At 40.1% G+C, this 23,681-nt stretch overlaps 1 protein-coding gene across 4 annotated transcripts in view; it reads right to left on the reverse strand.

The window, feature by feature from the left end:
• LOC131689480 (zwei Ig domain protein zig-8) overlaps positions 1-19,752 on the reverse strand; it is a 748,220-nt gene extending 728,468 nt beyond the window's left edge. For 3 of the 4 annotated variants that reach the window (XM_058974585.1, XM_058974582.1, XM_058974584.1), the window contains exon 1: positions 17,943-19,752. The gene's annotated coding sequence lies outside the window, so the exon portion shown is untranslated. The remainder of the gene's footprint in view (positions 1-17,942) is intronic. The other variant, XM_058974583.1, reaches the window with a different exon arrangement.
• Positions 19,753-23,681: the final 3,929 nt, after the last annotated feature.

The following is a 23,681-nucleotide window of genomic DNA, read 5'->3' on the forward strand; positions in this document are numbered from 1 at the left end:
GAAAAGTCGTTCAACTGTATGAAGCGTAGAAATTAAATTTTGCTATTTTCGTAAGGAGTTGGCTTATTTGCCTATGTGACATTTTTCATTTGACATTTCACATTCGAGATCATAGCGATATGAATGATGTATGTAAGCCATGAGTCTTGGATTAGGGGTGGGCGTAGCGTAGTTGGTAAATCGATTGCCCTGTACGCAGCGCACCTGCGTTCGAGTCCCGACCCCACACATAGGGTTTGAAATTTTTCATAAGAAATTTTTCTAACGTGAAGAGGCAAATGACCTTAAGGTTAAAACCTCTATAATAGAAATTAAAAAAAAGTCTTGGTTTATATATCATCATTATCATCATATAAATTGCCAATGTTCTAAACATATTCATGCTTTACGGTAGTCTGCATACCAACCGGAGGCAAGATTTTGATTTAGTATATTAATACTTTTTGCTGCTACAGTTAAGAAATGAGATTCGGAAGCAAAAATTCATGTGCCGAACATTGACTTCAAATCCTTCAGAAACCGAAACACTCAACGGGTGCAAGTACAACTACACCATCACCACTGCTTCTCAGAGAGGGCTGGACCGATTTGCACAAATAAAAGGTACAACCTTCCCATCGGTTGCTATTGAATTTTTTTTATTGATTGGACTTCCGGTTCCGGAGTTACGGGTTGAAGAGTGCGACCACACAGCAAATTCCCATATAAACTGAAATGAACAATTCTCAAAGGGGGGAGTAAGAGAAAATTTCATAATCGAATTTGTATTTTGGATGCCAAATGACTTTGAAATGCATGAAACGTTGAGATTTGATGTAACCTCAAAAAAAATCAAAGTTACTAGATTATAATTGCAGCATACAGTTTAAAAGCCCGAGCTCAATTTAGATTTTCAATTTTCATTTTATCAAGCACAAAAGCAAAACAGATCCTTGGTACAGTTCATGGCGAAACCTTCTCTTCGAGAGACCTCGAAGGCCAGCATTCAATGGTTAGCGTACTAGGATAGGCTTAGGCCATTACAGTAATAAATAGCACACTTGTTTTGCATCCTTCCACTATGCATTTGAACTTTTGGATTTCATCACTTCAGCAGAAACTGTTTGGGACGGAGTGTGCTCCAAAACAATCATCGGTCCATATTTTTTCAAAGAGGGAGAGACCATCGACAACGCACGCTACTGTTGGATTTAAGCGCACTTTTTCTGTCCAGAAATTTATAAAGAAGGTCTGAAAAAATTCTATTTTCAACAAACAGGACACCTTACCACACCTGAAATTTTGGCAATTAAGCCCGAAACGCTGTCCAATGTCATGCAAAATGCCCGCAAAAGAGCTGCTTTTTGTGTATCAAATGGGGGTGGTCATGGTTTATAATAATTGGGATAAAATATCCTAAAAAACTTGTTTACTTGTGAAAACGGCTCAAATGGCGGAGTTTTTCAATGTTGAAAAAGGATACATCCGCACCCTGTACAATCTGCTGGGATAATTGAAAAATTAAACATACAAATCTTGAAGCCCTACTAGCAAAGTTCGAAATTAAATTCGGTCTATAAGCGGCGCCAGAACAAGAATAACAAACCGCAGTGGACAAGAGGAGCCAAAACCTGGAGTGAAAACCTAAGAGTCAAAACCAACTTGGATTGCTTTGATTTTTTTACTCACTCCCAGAAACGTGCATAACAATGATTGACTTCCACCGCTCCTTTGGAAGCAGGCTCCTTGGTGTGAAATGTGTGGTTTATTTGAAACACTGTGTAATATATATTTCTACCATTGTATTGAACATAATGAGCCATGGAATCGTAGTTTGGACAAATGAGAAAGGCACAATTGAACCACTAGGAGGATTAAAACATGTTCTATATTACAAAAACAATACCATGAACAAAAATCATGTGTTTAATAATTAATAACTTTTATTAGTGGCGATATTTGTTTTTGTTTTGCGAACTTCAGTCACGATTTCTGACATACTATTACCAAATAGATTTTCTGTATGTGAAGTAGTTCTTAACTATATGACCACTGTTCATAAAATTAAAGTTTGCATCGAGATTTAATTCATAGCTTTTGGAATAATATTCAACGTCCAACTATGCGACGTGAATTGATTCATGATTTATTAGATGATTTGGTTTCTGTGGTTGTGAAGTAGTTAACAAAATCAAAATATATTTTCTCGTGAACGATTTCACGAAACCCGGAATATTATTCATGAATCCTTTCAAACATTGCTAACTAGTTCATGATTGCTAATATATTAGTCACTAGTCAATATCCGTCATCGTGAAATTATGTATATGTGAACTGATTCATGATTTCTAGCAAATTACAGCTCACCATGCTTATGATCAAGAAATAGTTCACAAAATGACAAAATATCATTCATGTATACGTGAACTGATTCATGATTCCAAGCAGCTGACCATTTGTGCTCGTGAAATAGTTCACAAAATTATGAAATCTTATTCATGGAAACGTGAACTGATTCATGATTCCTAGTATAATAGTCACACCTGGCCATTTTGGCCCCGGCCAAACCACTCTACCCGTGACTAAAATCACGGTGTGTTTGGTAGAACAATTTTATTCGAAAAAAATCGGCATCGCTAAAACTTCAGCATGTGATAGAATGAGCTTTTCCCTTTCATTTGAAAGTAAAATTAAAATATTCTGTCGGGGGCTCCAGAACAACTTTTTATTTTAAAGTTTTTTTGTTTGAAAACTTAGGTTTTTCAATGAAACTGGTTCACATTTTTGCCCCTAGGTAGTACTTTTGACATTCAAATATTACTAAAAGTGAGAATCTGATGGACAATTGTGATTGTGTATAACTTTGTACAAAACTACATCGCGATCTAAAATCGCTAGAGAAAGCTATTAAAATTACATCAAAGTTTTTAGATTCGCACGGGGCCTATTGGTTAAGAAGCTTTATTCCAAAAACATTTTCATTTGTAAAAAATGAATTGCCTTATTTTAACAGTGTGCTCAGAAGAACCTGAATGCTAGCAAAGTCCCACATTTAAGCGGAAAAGCATAATTCCAGATTCCACCGTTTTATGCGCACCAATGATATTTTAGGTGCAAGGAGATATAGAGAAGAGTAGATAAAATTTGAACGAAATTAAGACTCTTTTGAAAGATGCTGGGTAATGCAGCAAAATGAAACAGTTTTTTTCTGTCAAACAGGATTCTCAACCCAAAATTGCAATAAAATCCGTCTTTTATTACAATGACTCGAACTGTCTGCTTTAGTTCATTAAAATATAAAACTTTGAATTTAAGTCAATCGTATTTTACCAGGCAGGATAGGATCAGGAAGAACGGTCATTCTAGTTTACATGAGCTATCTCCTTGAGCGAGAAAAGAAATGAACACATGAAAGGCATGATAAAATCCGTTACTACATTAATCAACATCTGGAAAATGTATAAGCTTATCGAATATATTTGGTCAACACCTTTCCACACCTCCTTGTTCATAAAGTGTCATTTTTGTTTAAGACCCGGAGAAATCTGAAAATATGTTTTTTCTGCTGAGAATGGGACTTTGTATTAATTGAAATTTATCTGAATTGACTGTTAATTTAAACCCAACATTTATTTGTAAGTCCTAGTTAATCGACTTCTTAATCCATAGGCCCCGCGCACACCTAAAAGCTGATAGAATTTTAATAACTTTCTTGGATGATTTTACATCGATTTATAGCATTCTACGAAGTTGTAGAAAATGAAATCGTTCATTAGATTCTCACTTTTGGTATTTTTTGAATGTCTATAGTACCAATTAGTAGCAAAAATGCGAATTAATCCCATTAAAAAACTTATGTTTTCAATCAAAAAACTTTAAAATAAAATGTTGTTCTAGACCCCCCGACAGAATATTTTAATTTTACTTTCAAATGAAAGGGAAACGTCCATTCTTTCGTATCCCGAAGTTTTACAGATGCCGATTTTTTTCTGAATAAAGTTGTTTGACAAAGACACCGTGAAAATATCAGGATAACGCGAATAGAAATTACGGAAGTGCCCCCTGCCCTCCCTTTTCCAACGGGCAGGAGCCTCCTATGGTGAGATTGGAGTTTTCAATTCAGAAACCCAGTACTGTCTTTACGCATGGGCACACAGGGTCTGTGCCAAGGGCCCCGCACTGGAGATGGGCATAAATCCATACTAACGCCTGTGTTCGAAAAAAGGTACAATCGAATATTTGTAACTCTTCAGTGCGTTTTAAAAAATGGCAGAAATTTGAAATGAAAGTTGTTTATAGTTTAAGGTTTATACTGGCATTGTTTCATCAATATCCCAATGCCTCATATCGATGAATCGGTAGCAGAGTAGTTCGGAATCGCACATTGATTAGTATCTCATGTGATTAAACCTTCAAAGCGTATCAGGCATCCAAGCGGAATGATTCTAACGGCAGGAAACGCATCATGGCAAGGTCAGGATGGCACTGAATCAATTCAAGCGTCGAAGTATACATTTAGTCTAAAGAAAACCAATGACATGTGTTGGATTGCAAGTTTACAAAGTTTGCAAGGGACCAAACCGTAGCGACAAACAGAAGATGATGGTCAACAAAGCTGCGTATGGCAAGCGTTCATCGGATGTGAACGAATAATTCAGGTTTTCGTCACAACGGATAAATCTACAAAAGTAAGCCCCTCTGAATTTTGCTTTTCCACTATTCCTGGACCCTCTTAAACTGACACGGAACTAATAGTGTTTTTTTTTTGGCCTGAAACAGGTCAGCCTTCAAACATTCCAAAACTTCGTTCTATCGTGCTTAAAAGAAAAGACCCCATTCTTTTTGTCACTGTTATGCAATCACTCTGAAAAACGTCAACCTAATCCCGGCCCTGAGGGCCGAGTGTCATATCCCATTCGACTCAGTTCGTCGAGATCGGAAAAAGTCTGTATGTGAGTGTGTATGTGTGTATGTATGTGTGTGTATGTGTGTGTATATGTGTATGTGTGTGTATGTGTGTGTGTATGTATGTGCGTATGTGTCAAATAATGTCACTCATTTTTCTCAGAGATGGCTGGACCGATTTGCCCAAACTTAGTCTCAAATGAAAGGTGCAACCTTCCCATCGGCTGCTATTGAATTTTGGATCGATCGGAATTCTGGTTCCGGAATTACGGGTTTCAGAGTGCGGCCACACAGAAAATTCTCATAAAAACTATAGGAAAAATTAAAAATAGAATTTTTATTTTTGATGCTAAATGTATTCAAGATGCATAAAACGTCGAGATTTGATGCAAACACGAAAAAAATTTGACGAAGATTCACTTTTTTGGATTTTGCACATTTTTGCCTTTCTCATATAGAAAGGTTATGCAATCACTCTGAAAAACGTCAACCTAATCCCGGAGGGCCAAATTTTTTCTCGACTCGCATAAGGTTTCTGGATTTTAACAGGGGCGTAGTTGATGGTTTACGGAGAGGGGTTACACCCCCCTCTACTGTTCACTCCCCTCCTTCAAAAATCTCCTTAAATCACCCCTCAGACCACCACCTCATACCCCTCCCTTTCAACCCCATCATCTTTAAACCACCACTATATTACAAAGCATACCAATTTAAGCTGGGGAGTCGTTCGTTCATGGGACTTTCGCCCTCTTCACATACCCAGCCCCGCATGACAAAATGAGTTAGCAAGCAGATAACATTGATCTAATGCTGATTAGGCTAATGGAGTATGATATTTTTTTGTTTCAAGTGTTTCACCGTCGACACGTAGCTCATCAAGTTCGTGGCTTGCATGCCATTGTGTATAAGTGCAATGTGTACTAAGAATGTAATGGACATTTCCACAATTATGATGAACATAAAAAGCCTCCGTGCCATAGTTTAGAGAAATGAGAAAGGCACAATTGCACCGCTAGGTGGATTAAAACAGGTTTTTCTGATTATGATAGCAACCTTGTGATCCTGAAACAAATGACGTAAATTTTACAATGTAGTTTATATATGGTAAATTCATAACCTCGGCCAAACAATGAACGCAAAGTCAAAATATGATTCACTTCTCTTACGAAGGATGGCTTGAAATGTTCAGGCTCATTGGTCCGGCACTTGTGGTAGATTGATGAGTTGGCACTTCTGGTAGATTTTCTATGCATTTCCAAGCCGGTTATAATGAACGAGGGTACCAAACGTCTATTGAATAATAAAACAAAAAATTACCACAACAAAACATTCGCACAAAAAGGGGAAATACACTGAAGTTTTTTTATGCGGGGGATACGTACCGCATAAAAAAATCCGCATAAAAAACAGCATAACTTTTAAAATCCGCATAAAAAACACATAAGGTGTGAAATATTTTTCAATATTAAGAGCCATAGTACTCAAGGAAGAGCAAGGATTTGAAGTAAGAAATTTTAGAGAAAAGTGTGGAGTAGGGTCATATGAGCAAGCAAGTTTCCCGGCTACTTAACTCTTTTTCTTCTGCAACGCAGGAGTCAGGATCTTTTGGCATTAAAAGCGAATCACCTGAGTCTGCGGCATGTCCAGACAAGCGTAAAGTCACTTAATGACTTATGCTGTCGGAACCGTGACTCCCCGGAATCGCCAGACTGACCTCGGCACCTAACCGACTAGCATCGAGATAACCATTTCGAGAGAAATCGGGAAATTTCTCCGTCGGAGTAGACTAGGCCCACCGCCGGGGACTAGTTCGAGTAGATCGGGAAGTAGCTCCGGCAGATGCTCGTCGTGGCGCCTGTCAACTGGAAGTCACCCTCCACCCAGAATCGCAGGACCGACCTCGGCATCTGCCCGGGTAGCATCGGTTTCGGAAGATCTTCCACTGCCTTCGTCGGAGTAGGAAAGATCCACCGTCGGGGACTATTCCGAGTAGAGCGTAGCGAATCGCCGGTTTGAATCACCAGTGAACCGGACGCAATGCTCCACCGGGAATCGCTGGACTGACCTCGGCATTCTGCCGGACTGCATCTAAGGAAGAATAACGTGTCCGTCAACGGTTGCAGGAGACATTCTTTCGTTGGGGAACTCTCCGCCGGGGTAGGCTAGCTCCACCGTCGGGGACTACGCCGAGTAGCACCGAACGCGACAAACCACCAGGGTATTTGGGGCACCAGTGAACCGGAAGCCACCCTCAAACCTGGCGGTTACGAGACAAGCGAAATCTAGCACGACCAGCTAGACCTGGAATCAAGTGAAGTGCATTAGCACGCCTCCGCCCGAAGTAGTCATTTCAAATGGAATCCGGGGGATCAGATAAATGTCGGACTTCTTGGTAGAGTTTAGAGGAATAGGGTTCAGAGCTATCTTCTCTGTTCAGAGTCCCTTACTCTGGCACACGATGGAGGAAATCGGTAGTATGGTCTAACTACTGAACGTGCGTAAAAGCTTCACCACCAAGTAAAAAAAATACACGCTCAGAGACTTTTTGCCGATCTCGCCGAACTGAATCGAATGGTATAAGAGATTTGGCTCTGCGGGCCTCGGTTAAAAAGTCGAAATTCCGACCGATTTCATAAGTTTTATTATGAGCAAGGTAAAAAGGTATTCAGTCATTTTCGTTTTTATTTTCATTGCTTCAAGAATGCTTCTCATATCCTTAACCCAAAGACTAGTAATTTATAATCTAAAATAAAAATATGAACATTTTATGTCTTTTGTTTAAGCATGTGCATTCACGAGAATCTATCTTTCGATAAAAGTCGCTTCAGGTGATGCCCTAAAAATTAAAAGGAAGCTGCATAAAAAGAATCGCATAACTTTGGAAATCCGCATAAAAAGTCGCATAAAAACCGCATAAAAAAGACTTCAGTGTATTTGCAAAGAACCGTTTTTTATGCCTACAGCGAGGATGGAACATGAATGATCCTCAAGGCGTTATTCGCGCTTAGACTCAACACCAAATCGATTGATTTCAAAGATGGCAAGATTCGGCGATGTGGAATGTTCATTGGAAGAGAATATATGGCTTTCTCCAACGTTGGATGTCGACTCTGACCAGTTTCTTCATATCAGGACTGTTATACTGCTCACAATCCAAAGGTTCCGAACAACCTTAAACGGGACGCTGCATTTTTGGACTTGACGTCTATATCGCGATCAAGGTGGCTGTCATACGCTGATCAGAAGAATTCAAAACGTCAAGCCCAACTTATCATACACGGTCAAATGATATACTAGATTACTACTCCGTGGCGAATGCCTTCCCAATTTCAGTTAGCCCACATCATTTCTTATAGATTGGACATTCTATAGCCTTAAAGCTATGAGACGAGAGCTCCGAAACAAATAATGACAATACAAGCGAACAACGGTCCAAATCAACAACAAATACTTCTTTGTATATTTTATCAGCATTGTGAGGATTAGAATGTGTGATACTTTACTTTACTTATTTCTCTCGAATTGCTCATATATTAAAGATAATCAAGAAATAGGAAATTTCGCGCTTTGTTTACGAAAATCACCTTAAACTCATAATAGGATACATGTTTTTAGTCAAGACAACGTTCAAATGGTGGACGGTTAACCCGCCCTACTTCAGCATTCCCCCTTGGCCAAAGCATTCTTCAGCCTCAAACAACGACATGCAGCTATAAATGTCAGATTACCACATGTTAATTCAATCAGGTTACTGCTATTATATGCAACACCACCTGATATCTTTTATTTATAGCCTTCAAATGTCCTGTTACCTTTCCAAAAGTCATTTTAATGTCTCGTTTTGGAAATATTAGATTGAAACACGAAGCTTCTCTGCGATTTACTGCTTTTTTCATTTTAATCGCTAGTAACTCTACCTAAAGGTGTCCGGGATTTTGTTTTTGGAAATCCGTCGCATGATAGAGTTACTTGCTGTATAATGCCACCTGGTGGTGAATTATAGAACTATGGAGTTTATATAAGTTGATGATTTTTTCCATACAAACTAGGGATGGGAAAACCGAAGCATTTAAAAAACCGGTGTTTTCGGTATCGGAAATAAAAAACTAACTAGACAGAAAATAACAAGGGGTGTTTACAATGCAGTCATTGTCACCCTGGCTCGGTGCCAATTTATACTTTACTAACGAAATAATCGTTCAATACACGTTATTTCAGTATCCCTGATGTTTTCCGGTAGCTTGTTTTTGCATCGTTACCTGAACAGTGTGAATATCTACATGCTGTCCAAGTAGATTATTTAACCCTCCGGAAGTCGCACAAATGGCCCATTGAACGAGCAGCCGCTGGTGCGCTAATACAGTTTCGCTAGATTTTCAGAGCAGCGTGCACTCAGTGTACTAGCGCGACTGTCGCACAGTGGCACGACGAGTGACAAAACCCCAAAAATCAATGATTTGAAATTCTTTTGTAAATATTTATTTTATCTTTCTATCAGTTTGAATAAAGGTATCTCAAAATTTTACAATAATCGGATGAAAAATGAATTTTTAACATGTCGTTGAAGCAAGTGATGTCCAGGATTTCTGTTCAATTCAATTCATTGGAATTGTTAGTACCTTGGAGTTTCAAATGGCGATATCTCAAGAACTACACAGCCGATTGGAGCAATTTTAAGTTCATTGAGAAGAAAAAGAATATGCTAAACTATAGATGGGAGATTTTTGTGCAAAACTGATTTACGTTTGTTCTGCATAAAAAAAAACCAATTAAAAAGTTTCATATCATATCAGTAATTTATCTTTAAACGTCTTCCAATTTTTGAAATGGTCTTCCATGGGTCACTTATCATGAATCTGACTCAAAATTTAGTGTAGTTTAAAGATATATAGGAATCATCTTGCGCATTTTTGCGCCGAAGTTGGTATATCTATGTTTTTGAAAATACTCATATGGAGACGCCCTGTAGCTCATAAATCTCCTTACAAATTAATTGTCTAAACAACATCATATTACTGAAAAATTAGTGATTTTTACTAGTTTTGTCAACCATTTCTGCTATCCGATGAGATTGGTTACTATGATTAATGTTTATATTAACCCTTTAACGACCAACGCATTCAAATGGGTTTATATAAAAGCAGTCGAAAAAATTAAACATGGTATATCAAAACCGATAGCAGAAATGGATTCAGCGACCCAAAATTAGTTAAAACCCCAAGTTTTAGCCACATAGACCAATTTTTATAATTTTGTCACAACTTTGTATGAACAGGTGCCACTGTGCACAGTGGTCGCAATGGTACACAAACGTGCGTTTAATTAATGGTGCTCTAGGAGTTAATTTTAGCGATTTGGTGTGTTAGGAACACTTTTTCAGAATGGAAGCCTCCTTCTTTTGATGTATACTGAATTGTGATTAATTCACCTAAAAGTGAGATAGAAAATTTATTTCCGCTAACTTTTAAGATAGAGGCACAATGTCAATGACAAAGTTATAGAAAATTCTACTGCGAGAAAACTTGTTGAACATGCAAACTCTCTAAAATGTAATGGTGTTGAGATCAAGCGCGTTGTTTGTGGGAGGCACCCAAAAAATTATTTTTTCATTATAACTTTTTTGTGAGATTTTTGCAATTATTTAAATGTTCTATGAAGTTGTTGAAATTAAGAAATTGCAGATATTTGTCGAAGACGTCAAAATTTTTTATTTCAAAACTTAAGAGTAATTAAATAAAGTGGGTTAAAAATACCGCCATTTTGAACGTCAATTACTAACAGATGTGGAAATATGTGGAAGGCATTTCGATTCCATGAGAAAGACAGTGACAAGTACTATAAGAAAAAATACTATTTACAACGGGCATCCACCGGCCTGTATACAAAAAATACTTTCCGGCAATGTATGTTTTGCATTTTGTAACAAAATAAGTACGACTTTTTCAGCATAAATTTTTTAGCGATTTTTTTCTATGTGTCGAATATTTTAAAAAATCATTGAGAGTAATAAATACACATATGAATCGTGAACTTTGAATTTCTGTTATCTGAAACTTACGAGTTATTCATAAATTAACGGGATTTGGAAAGTGAACACTAGAAACGTCTGAAAAGGTTTACTGTATTTTCATGAGAATGAATTATAGCAAAGAGTATTAGATATGATTTTCACGAAACGACTATGTAGTCAGACTTGCTATTTAGGATCCGACTTGCCAGAAAATCTTTATAAAAATATTTTCACCTATATATTACATCCGTCAAATTTCAACCCTCAAAAAGGCAAGGGGTCTCAGAGGCTCGGCTAGTTACAGTTCCCTCGTTTCAATGAACTTGTAAGTCGAAATACAAATGATAGACCGTTTTCGGGCTTTCGGTTCTCTCACTGGTAAAACGACAAATATAGGCTCTTGGTTTCATTGGGTCTTAGAAGCGATGCTTTATGAAGTCACAATTTTCGCTTGCCTTTTTGAGGGTTAATTTCAAATATTTAATCATTCAATACGTTCTTGCAAAAGAATTATTGACAATTCGGCCACGTAATCGTTTCATGAAAACGGCATATAGGGTAGACGAGCCCTTATCCATCTCATTAGTCGGGGTGTCACACTATTTCGTTGATAACTCGACTTAGAGTGACTGGATTGCGCTTAAGTAAGTATCACCATCTTTCCTTCGTTCCTAAGAAGCAGTACAGTTAGACTTTTTGCCTGGAAAATGTGAAATGCTTGCGTTTGAGCGAAGCGTAAAGTCGAGTACAACGTGCCCTTATTCCAGTGGCGTAGTAGCGGGGGGGGGGGGGGGGGGGGTTTGGGGACGAAACCCCCCCCCCCCCGAAATATTTTGGAGAAATTTGAAAAAATTGAATATGTTAAACAAAAATATGCCTAATATTTTAAATGAAATTCTCAAAGTTTCATTTGCAAAAGTTATCTTGTAAAAAAATTTCCTTGTGGTGAAAATTGGCTGCAGACTCGACACCTACCTGTCGGCACGTTGTGGAGGCTAGCTCAACCGCCGAGGACTATAACGAGTAGATCACGGCGAAGCGAGGAGCTTAATGGTTCACGAAACGGATATCGGTACCGAGAGAAATTTCGCCACATTCTGTAGTCCTTGACTGACGGCGAACATGGACTGGAGAGTGTGAGGGAAGTATCCCCATAGAGGCCACCAGGCGATTCGCTACCGCATCGGTCAATGGAACCCTGCTGCAGCACGAAGAAGGACGGGCGGCAAGCTAAAGTCGAAGACGAAAGCCTTTAACGAAAACCTCTTTGTTGAGTTACTTCGGCGAACAACGGAATCAAATACGTTGATGCGGCTGACGGCTAACAAGAAGGATTGTGACGGCTTGTGACGTTACAATGTCACGAAAACTAAGGCCATGTAGTAGACGGCGTGCAGCTTACTGGTTAAATGAGTAACTCAGTATGCTATACGCTGCTTGTCGTAGATCCAGAAGGCGGGCTCAGAGCGCAAGATCGGAGAGTGAGAGAGGAGCGCAAGCGACGTATCTAGAAGGTAGGGACTCTTTAAAACAGGAGATCAAGCTTAGCAAGCCAATTGCCATAAGTAGCTGTGCTGAGAAATAAACGCCAGTCCCTGGGGGACGCGTACTGAGTCGTCATGACGAAGATGAGGGTCCGTCGACACCAGCTGAAATATGCCCGGGTAAGCTAAAGATAATCGTTGAGGGTCTCTTCCCGAATCACGATTCAACTACCTGGTCACCGACACCGTACGGCGAAGAAGAAGGAGGTAACACAGTCGAGTGGCAAGTGACTAACGACGAGCTCAAAGACGCGTCGATGTGACTAAAATCAAAGAAAACCCCTGGTCCGGATGGAATACCAACAGCGGCGCTGAAAGCTGCGATCCTGGCATATCCGGACATGTTCAGACATGCTGAAGTCTTTAGACGATAGTAATCCCCGAAATGAGGAAGATGCAGAAACTGATGTTGCTGCCAAAGTCAGGGAAGTCACCGGGCCATCCAGCCTCGAATAGACCAATGCCGCAGCGTGGCATAAAAGAATGAGCCAGATCCTGAAGAGCTACTTCCAGAGTAGAGCACTGCTGTACCAGACGAACAAAAGGGCAGAAGGCAATGCGAGTCGCAGCGGGCGTTACTCAGGGCTCCATTCTCTGTCAAACACTTTGGAATGGGATGTAAGATGCACTGATACCATAAATTCGTGAATATAATAAATCATGCAATGCACGAATTCATTCGTTGTTTTCTGCAACGAAGTATTTTCGTGCATTGTAAATAGTAAGTTTCGTTCATTTCATGAACAAGAATGGCCGTATGGTGAGCGAAAGCTTTCGTAAATTTTACACATTTAATGTACACTGCACGAATGATATCGTTGATAACGATATTATTTTTCGTGAATGAAATGAAATGTTTTGTTTATTTTAATAAACGTTTGTGTATATTACGAAAGATTTCGTTGGTCGCACGAAATCTTTTCGTTTATCTTAGAAAAGTTTTCGTATTTATTGGCCTCTTATTGTTTTCAGTCGATCTTTTAAGATCGATGTTTTTTTTATTTAAAAAAATCTATCTGGCCAATACGATTTTATTGTGATTCGAAGAAATGGCCGCTTGATGAACGAAATTTTCGTTTATTTTAATAAACGTTTATGTATATTACAAACGAATTTGTTGGTCGCATTTTATCTTTTAGGATCGATGTTTGACAACACCGATATCGCTCTGGCAGAGAAAAACTCAAAATTATTCATACAAAATCAATGAGCAGTTCGCGACGGCTCAACTGATTCTGTACTGCTCCAGATTCTGAATCAACTGGAAGCGAAAGAAGTTCTGGAAATCTTCCTGCAACCGGCGGACACGACTACGACTACTAAATAGTCAGACAACAACAATTTTCTGACGAATAGCAACAATGGCTCCATATTGCTCTTTTGACGTGGACGGTTTGACGAATGGTGCTCGTAAATATTATAAAGATATTCGTATATAACAGCGAACGACTCGTTTGCTGAATGAAGCTGTTTCGTAATAAACTAACGAAAGTCATTTCGTGGTTTTCACGAAAAACTCGTAATAAAAAACAAAAGTGTTTCGATAGAACTACGAACGATTCATCATATGTACGAAAAATTCGTATATTTTATGAAGCAATTGGGAGTGATAATCGACAACTGATTGAGCTTAAACAACCACGTTGATTACACATGCGAAATGTCGAGTCTTTATCTAGTATTTAGTCATCGATACTGCTTGGGGTGCGGCGCTGAAAACCAAGTGAAACCGCGAAAAGCTGAACAGGACGCTTCGACTACTGGTCGTACGAGTTGCGATTGCGTACCGGAGGCAGTATGCCGTGATGCCGAGATGATCCCCATCTGCATTACCCTGACGGAGGATATCAAGTGCTACAATCAATGAAATGTCAGAAACGTGAGGAAGATGATGAGAATCGATTCGATGATGACGTAGCAGCAGGAATGGGATAATACGGAGAAAGGAGAGTGGACCTACTGGCTCATCCAAACCTGTCGACGTGGGTCAATAGAATGCACGGAGAGATGACCTTCAACCTGAAACAGCTTCTACCGAGCCACGGCTGCTTAAGGAGTATCTTCATCGGTGTGGGTACGCAACGTCAACACTGTGCCTGGAGCGTCTTTGAATGTCCGGGGTTTCAAGTATTTGAATGTCCGAGGAGTGTCTTTGAATGTTCGAGGTTTGAAGTGACGTGCAGGGAGCTACTTAAAATGGGAGAACCGGACATCAACCCGGATAATGTAGCCTACAGAATGACAAGCGACGTAGAGACGTGGAACGCAGTAAACAGAGATATGATGTAGATCAGTGATTCTCAACCTGGGGTCCGCGGGCCCCAGGGGGCCGCGAAGTCATTGCTGGGAGTCCGCGAAGAAAAATATATTTTCCGAGTGCATATTGAAATTTCAAATCTTGTTTCCTAACAAATTGAAAATAACATATTGATAGCATACAAAATTGATGTTTATCTGTGGGGGTCCGCAGCAACCCAGTGTGATATCTAAGGGGTCCGTGGTACGAAAAAGGTTGAGAACCGATGATGGCATGAGCGGAATAGACATCGAACAACGATTTCGGGAGAGCAATCCCCGCCAGGGAACTCTCCGCAGGTATAAGCTAGATCCACCGCCGAGGACTAGTCGAGTAGACCGCAACAGAGCAGCGAATATGAGTCGTCGAAACGCCAGCGAACCGGACGTCACGCTCCATGCGAATTCGCCGGACCGACCACGGCTCCCCAGAATCGATATTGGGAAAACTTTTTTCGCCAGGGAACTTTCCGTTAGCGTAAGCTAGATTCACCGCTGGGGACTAGACGGAGTAGACATCAATGAGATACCACTAGTCGCGGGTCATCGGCGCACCAGTGCACCGGATACCCAGCTTCACCAGAATCGCCGAACTGAACTCGGCACCTAGCTGATTGGCTCGATCTCGGGAGAACTTCTCTCGCCGTGGAATTCTCTGTCGGAGTAGGCCAGGTCCATCGTCGGGGACTAGACCGAGTTGTTTGCGAACAAGTCGAGGACTGAATGGACCATCAAGGAAGTAGTGCTAAATGGCCCAAGAAGAGAACTAAATGGCTTAAAGGAGTTGCGGTGCTAAATAGCACCGGTTACGGAGCCAAAGGGCTCAAGAAGTTGTAGTACTGAAACCAAATAAGAATCGGTATCGGGAGAACTTCTTTCGTCTGGGACCGCTCCTTTAGCTTACAGTCAGATTCACCGCCGGGAACGAGACCGCGTAGACCGCGACGATACACCACCAGCAAACCGGATGCCCCACTCTACCGGAATCGCCGAACTGACCGTCGCACCTGGTTGGTTGGCTCGAACTTCTCTCGCCGGGGAACTTTTCGTCGGTGTAGGCTAGATCTATCGTCGGGGACTAGACCGAGTAGTTCGCTAACCAGTCGGAAGATCAACGAGGAAGTGGTACTGAATGGCACAAGGGAACTGAAGGGCTCAGTAAATTAGACAGTCTGAAGTTTGCCGCCCAGATTGTCCTCGTAGGGGAAGAGCATTTATTCTCTACCAACAGCTAGTTTTCCTACCTTGACTACCCAAACCTGTTCCCTGAGTTGTTGGTTTTTGAACATTTTTTCCTGCTCAGAATGTTTTTGAACATTTTTTCATATATATATACAAAAAAAAATTCATATCCCCCCCCCCGAAAAATTTTCTTACTACGCCACTGCCTTATTCATCCTACCATTTGAGCTAATGCGTTGAATAGAGATAGCAAATACTTCTCTAACTAATGAGTTCAAATGGGTGGGATGAATGCAGGAGCTAAGATGAATTAGGGCGCAGTAACCCTAATACTGTTTGTGATGGTTTTTACTCTTGTAAATAAAGCCAATTTTTTTGCACATTTTTTAGTTGATCACTTTTGTTGTTGTGCTAGTTTATTAATAATTCGTAAATTGGAATCTACAGAGCTGAGAGTTTTGGATTCATTTGTGTACTTTAACAATTCCAAAGATTTTTTAGAGTATTCGTACAATAGAAAAACACATAGAAACAATTGCTAAAAAAGTTATGCTTAAAATATCGTAATTATTTTGCTTCAAAATGCAAAACATACATTGCCGGAAAGTATTTTATATACAGGCCGGTGAATGCCAGTTGTGAGTAGTATTTTTTCTTATAGTACTTGTCACTGTCTTTCTCATGGAATCGAAATGTCTTCCACATATTTCCACATCTGTTAGTAATTGACGTTCAAAATGGCGGTATTTTTAACCCACTTTATTTAATAACTCTTAAGTTTTGAAATAAAAAAATTTGACGTCTTCGACAAATATCTGCAATTTCTTAATTGCAACAACTTCATAGAACATTTAAATAATTGCAAAAATCTCACAAAAAAGTTATAATGAAAAAATAATTTTTTGGGTGCCTCCCACAAACAACGCGCTTGATCTCAACACCATTACATTTTAGAGAGTTTGCATGTTCAACAAGTTTTCTCGCAGTAGAATTTTCTATAACTTTGTCATTGACATTGTGCCTCTATCTTAAAAGTTAGCGGAAATAAATTTTCTATCTCACTTTTAGGTGGCTTAATCACAATTCAGTATACATCAAAAGAAGGGGGCTTCCATTCTGAAAAAGTGTTCCTAACACACCAAATCGCTAAAATTAACTCCTAGAGCACCATTTATTAAACGCACGTTTGTGTACCATTGCGACCACTGTGCTGTGTGTCGGAAGGTTAACTGAAAGGCATGCAGGTTAGTTAGATGCAATCGGTGTTCCGAGATTTAACAATCAATTACTTCTAAACTGAAATTTCGCTTTACACCCTCTCCAAATGCTTCAGTATGGACTGAAGGTGATGTTCAACAGAAGTTTAAACAGATGCCCGCGCCTCAAAGATGCATCAAAGTTCTAGATTTGCTATAGGTCAGGTTTATCCAGGTCAAATTCGTCACCAATCTCCGGTCATTTAAACAGTCATAGTTAGTTTATAAAGCCGCTTGAACATCAATTCCACCTCGCCCCCTTTCCCCCAATTCTTCCTGACACAAATACCGAAAATACCGGTTTTTGGTGCTTAAAAAACCGGTTTTTCGGTATGGGATATATGGACAAGTTAACCGGTTTTCGGTAACGGTAAAACCGATATTTCCAACCCTAACACAAACTGCATTGTGGGCTTACTTGGCTCAAATTTGGAAAATTCTTCGAGTAGCATGGAGAACAGCTAGTTACACCTGTTCAACGATGGGAGCCCCTCCGTTCAACAGTGCTCAGGGGCTCCGAGTGGCCTTAAGACGGCCCGGCAGAAACCACGCTACCGATCAGTTGTAGAAGAAACACTTTCAATAGAATTTTTAAATAAAGAGATTTTTCCTCGGGTTGAACGTTTTCTGGAATTCTGCTAATCGTGCAAATTCCCAAGCTTAGTTTTAATTTATGTTATTGTTAGCGGTAATTTAATATTTAATTTTGTATCCGCATCCGCAAACTACCCAAATCTCATTATCGTAATCATAATCTAAAATTTAACTTACTTCTCTGTATCGCCAAACAGCTGCCTACCTTAAATCCTCGCCACGAAAAAATAGCGTTCTGAATCCCTTCGAGACCGGGTAGCACTGATTTTTCCACCAGCAGTCGATAATTTCCCTTTTTATGACTACTTATTCACGCTTTTTTCGCTACAAATACCGCGTTAAAAAAGAATCACTGCCCCGTCAATGCGTAGCAGCGCAGCAAGCACCAGCAAAGCGGTTGCTACCCGAAACACAGGCTCGAGCCCTCAAATCCTGGCACTGCTGGCGGAATGCGACACCACTAAAGCTGCTGCGGTACCAGCGTCATAAAATTGGAAATTCCACCGCGCGCACTAAACAGCATCAATTTATAGCACAATCGAGGTTAGGGGACTTTCACTTTTTTTCTCTCTTCTTCTTTATCCTCCTTTATTTGCGGAACCACCGTCAACATCCGTGCTGGTCGACAATTGGCGGCGAGAACCAACACGAATAAAAAAACAGGAAAATAGCTAGGTCATGGATATTTCGGAGTTTTTTTTTTCTTTCGTAGCGACTTTAGATAGGTTTACGTTTTCACTACGGGTAGCATAAATTTTCGCAATTTGCCTCGTTTGACTTATTGGTCGCGATTGTGGCCGCTGGCGTAAGATGATGGCGGGATAAGATCCTCCAGCGGACGGTGAGTAATATCACTTCGTTTTGCTATGGTTCTTCGAAGCGCGACATTCGTAATCGTTGCCAACGGAGCGGTGGAGGAACTTATCGCGTCGTAAAATGGACCGTTGCCGAGATTGTCGGTTTTGCAACGGCTACTACGATGCAACTGGAATGATGGTTTGGTTTTGGTGGATAATTAATTATACCGTTAACAGTTGCAACTTTGGAAATCGTTTCGTAATTAAATTCTGGTTTTATGGTTCACGAACAACAATACCATTAGTGAGTTTATTAACCCACTCTGCTTTATTTAAATAGTTTACCCTCACGCAATCAATTACGCCACTTATATTGCAACTATTACTTCCTAGAATTTTCTTTCGTTCACTTCGATCGTTATCCTTCGATCGAATCAAAAATTCACACCAACCACCACTTTATAGAACAATTTAAAAATAACTCCACTTTTCGCGTGATTTTCAATAGCACAACAATCCGGTTACCATATTATTCATGTGTTTTCATTTCCCTGGCAGCTCGTGTTCCACGCACTCAAATTCCAATCATGCCAGTAAATCCAGAAAGGGGATCGTGCCAACCGGGTCAAAATCAACACATTCTCGTTTGGATAGCACTGTGTTATTTTTTCACTTCATTTTCATTTCCATCTAATCACCACCCCACGCGGGTAAAGCTTTCCTGCTGAGCCCAAAATCACGAAAGTTCATTGCGCGAATAAATATAATTAACAGCAAATTGCCTTAGGCTCAAGAGCTGAGCAACGGGCGAGCAATCTTTCCTCGTTCACGTAAAAGGACGAAATCGATTTTCGCACTTCTCGCCTTGTTGTGTATATACATGTGTACACATTCACTCGCGCCGTAGTTTTTATTTTTTTTTATTTTGCCTCCTCGGAGTGTGTCAGTATTTTGCACGTTCTATCCTTCTTCCCGTGCGAATATCCTGCACGGAGCAGATTTTCACTGGTCACAAATCACTTGTGCCGTAATTCCTGATCACCCGAAAAAAAGCTTCCACCTAATATGTCGCTTAGCACTCATCACACGGCACACGGATACCGCGAACTAGCACGAGTACGGGATTTCACGGGAGGATCCTTCTTCGAGGATGATTTTCCGTAAGCACCTACCACCCAACTGAAGCTCGCACGGCACACGGGAGAGAAGCGAAGGCCCACTTGTGCTGCTGACTGCCTGACTGACGGTTACTCTTCGATGAAGAAAACGCCCGTTGCTCCGCTCGTCATCGCCGGCCGTCTAGTGGGAGCGGAAAATCGAGGAACATGCGCGTTCCGTGACGGGGTGAGCGGTGAGTTTTGATGTTCTCACCGGTTCACCAGCTGGTTGGCAGGTGAGCAGGTATTGGCTACCTCCCCCCCTCCCTTCCACGCTGAGTGAGTACAAAATGAGTCCCGATGAGATGACCAGCTGATTTGCCCTCCCTGACCTAGCCTCTCGGTTGGCGCTGTTTGATGGGGTGCGGATATTCTCGTCCCGTTCCTAGGTGAAGGTTGTTCACTGGACACACTTTTAAAGGTGGGGAAGGGGAGACATAGGCTGACACGGTTAGTGAGAATGGAGGCGCGGTAGGTGAAGTCCAGCAGGGCAGTAGTGGACGGGCAATGAGCCGAAAGGGACGAATTCATTAATCTAAAAATTTAATATTTGTTCAGATTGGGATTTGTTATTAGTATCTACATATACATGTTTTCTGGTAGAGCCTATTCTGACCGATTGTAAATATTAGAGTATCGGTAAAAAGTTTACATGGATAACCGGTACCGATGGAGGTGCATAGATAAATTTATTCGATTATGGTTAACTCTTAGGTAGTCGCGTCATTATGTATATTTATAGGACCGCCAGAAGCTCTAACACGGTTTCACGTGAATTTTGCTACATTGGGACCAATGTGAACTGCGCGACTTCCGGAGGGTTAGGGCGGTCGTCTCATGTGATAGGTGAGAAATTTGTATTTTAAAAGCAAGCGATATAATTGAAGAAAAGGAATGTTTCTTATATAGACCGAATATGAAAGATTGGTGGTCATAGGCGACTCCAGCCAGAATGTAAAAGGGGGGAGGGGGGCACGCCTTATTGGTAACTTATATCTGATGCACGGTTTGAAAAATGGATTTAAAAATTTTGTTTTTTTCTTTGAACTGGAGTCGACTGTTTCCAATTTTTAGGTTAGGTGTATGGCTTTGCAGTCTAATTTTTAAGCAAAAACAAACTATTTTGTCTTCATCCGACGTTTCGGTCCGTTTGGGACCCTTTTCAAGGATTCTAAAAGTTTATTGATGTGAAAATTACTGTATAACATTGTCTTATAAATTTTACCGATAATTGTTGTTTTGTTGTCAGATCTGTTGTTGTACAACAATGGATTGTCATATGGTTTTTCAGCTGTTCATAAAAGATAATCACCATATAATTCTTATTTTCGCCAGAACGAATTCTCTCCGTGTACTTACGATCATCTGTTCCGATCGTGTAAAGTTTTGATGGTTTTCCGCAAGTGCTCGCAATTTGACTGGTATACTTTTATTTTGTAGAAAGTTTGCTTTATCTCGAGATTTAATATAGTCTTTTTGAATTTTGCGACACAATTTTCCATTTTTCGCAGATATGGACTGCGATCTTCCATTAGTTCGAACAAACATTTAAAAGAATTTTGAATATGGTCCGGAAACACTCCGTTTCGACGACACCGTAGAAGAAATTCTTTCCGGACTTCCATGCAGCTTAATTTTCTGTTGTAATCAGCGTATTGTTTAAATTGAATCTTAACTGTACTTCCGAATTCGTTGTCTATAGTTTCGTAGAAACCGGCCATGGTTTGAATCTTTGAACTGGAGTCGACTCATCAATTACGTATGCAGCAAACCAGCAGCCGATACAGCTATGGAAGTGAACAGAGAAACTGTCGAAACGGACGTTTACTGCTCACTCACCAACGTCGATGGACTCACACATAGATTAACTAAAACATTGCGAAAAGAATTCCCTCGAACAAAAATAGCCAACAAAAACACTAAAACCGTTGGTGCACTTCTACCACCGGTTAAAGACATAACACCAAAAGAGGAACTGAGCAACATAATATATAAAATAGCCTGTGAGGAATGCCCCGGCTCATATGTTGGTATGACGACTACAAAACTAAAAAACCGACTCAGCGGACACCGTTCAAACATAAAAAAAACTGAACACTCTGCGAGATGCCGGGTATACTAACAACGACACAGCAATAGCTAGTATTAGAGAGAAGACAGCATTGGTTGACCACGCAGCTGCCACGGGGCATACCTTCAAGCTAGATAGTCCAGAAATAATTGATCGCACATTCAAAACAGCAAATTTGCCTGTAATTGAAAGTTGCCACATAAAAAACACCCATCATGCAGTCAACAAGAGGACAGACACGGACAATTTGCATACAGCTTATGGTGGTATACACACGATACACACGAGAAAGACGAAGAGAGAACCAAAACAAACCAGACACACAAACACTAGTCTTGCTGCCGAGAGAGAGAGAGAGAGAGAGCGAGGGATTGAGAGAAGTAACCTAAGGTAATCACGCACAGGGTATCATCACACACACACCATCATGTAGCAAAACACAACACACTCAAAAAGAATTGACATTTACAAAAGTTAGCAGTTAGCTGAAAGATATTAACTGAACCGAATTCAGAGGAAAAGACGAGCATTTCGATCCCGATAAAACTTTACACGATCGGAACAGATGATCGTAAGTACACGGAGAGAATTCGTTCTGGCGAAAATAAGAATTATATGGTGATTATCTTTTATTTGAACAGCTGAAAAACCATATGACAATCCATTGTTGTACAACAACAGATCTGACAACAAAACAACAATTATCGGTAAAATTTATAAGACAATGTTATACAGTAATTTTCACATCAATAATCTTTTAGAATCCTTTAAAAATTTTGGAAATGCGTTTCCCGACATGCGGTGAGTGCGGCAAAAAAAAAAAAAAATTGGCAAATTGGTTTCTCTTGTTGGGGAGACAATGAGACTGGATGCAAATTAAATAATTTATTCTGTGGTAGAATGTAAATTATTGAAATTCCTACAATATATTGAAGATTTAAACATAAGTTAAATAATTGAAATTGTACTACCTACTTTTAGTAATCCTGATTGATATATACTTCTCTAGCAACACTGTATGTTTCAATCGCTTATAGCCAAGAGGGTGAATGTTTTGACGTTTCTTTGAAAAATGAGTGAAGCCAACATAAGCTGGCTTCCTGGCTCGGATAGTTGCCAAAAATGACAGCGAAAGCGCTTTAAGCAACATTCACATTGCTACGAGCCAATGTTGTTAACACGACCTGAAACTTGTCGAATGCAAACAAACTTCATTGATGTACTTAACCGGTATGCACGCGATAAAAACGTACGAATTTTATAGAGAAGAAGCAATGCAAGAAAAAGCGTGTTTTCTCATATATTGTTAATATTTATTTATTCTGAATCCCACTTTTAAACAGAGTTGTACAGTTCATGTGAACAGACCTTAAATATTTGGAACGTAGCTAGCGCTACTGGCATTTGGTGGTAGCTTCAGGCAACAAACAGTTTTCATGGGGCTGCTTATAGCACAGATATACAAGCTAGAACAAACTTTCCTGAAACACGTGTGTAAACATTTAGATGAAAATGCGTTGAAAATCACCATTGCATACATCAGGTTCGCATGCATGGATCACCAATTGGTTTTGCTGGAGTAAACCAGTTCTGCGTGTTATCGTGGGACCTACTGCTTTCAGAATAAGTTCGCCATGACCTGTGATTCAGTTTGACAGTTTCTTCTATGTACCGGACTTTCATCGAAGTGAGCCCACGGCCTCAGACCGTTTACTGATCGTAACGGAAATAGGTGTTAGCGCAGATGTTTGGTCAGAGGGACACTCTTGCGAAACCGCTTTGAATCTAGTGTTAGCAAAATGGAAAGAGAAAATCGAGGTTAAAGAGACTATATTTGCTGTATTTTTGGATCTGAAACGCGCTTTTGAGACAATTTCGAGACCTTTACTTT

This window comes from Topomyia yanbarensis, chromosome 3 (genome assembly GCF_030247195.1).
Source record: "Topomyia yanbarensis strain Yona2022 chromosome 3, ASM3024719v1, whole genome shotgun sequence".
NCBI lineage: Eukaryota > Metazoa > Arthropoda > Insecta > Diptera > Culicidae > Topomyia > Topomyia yanbarensis.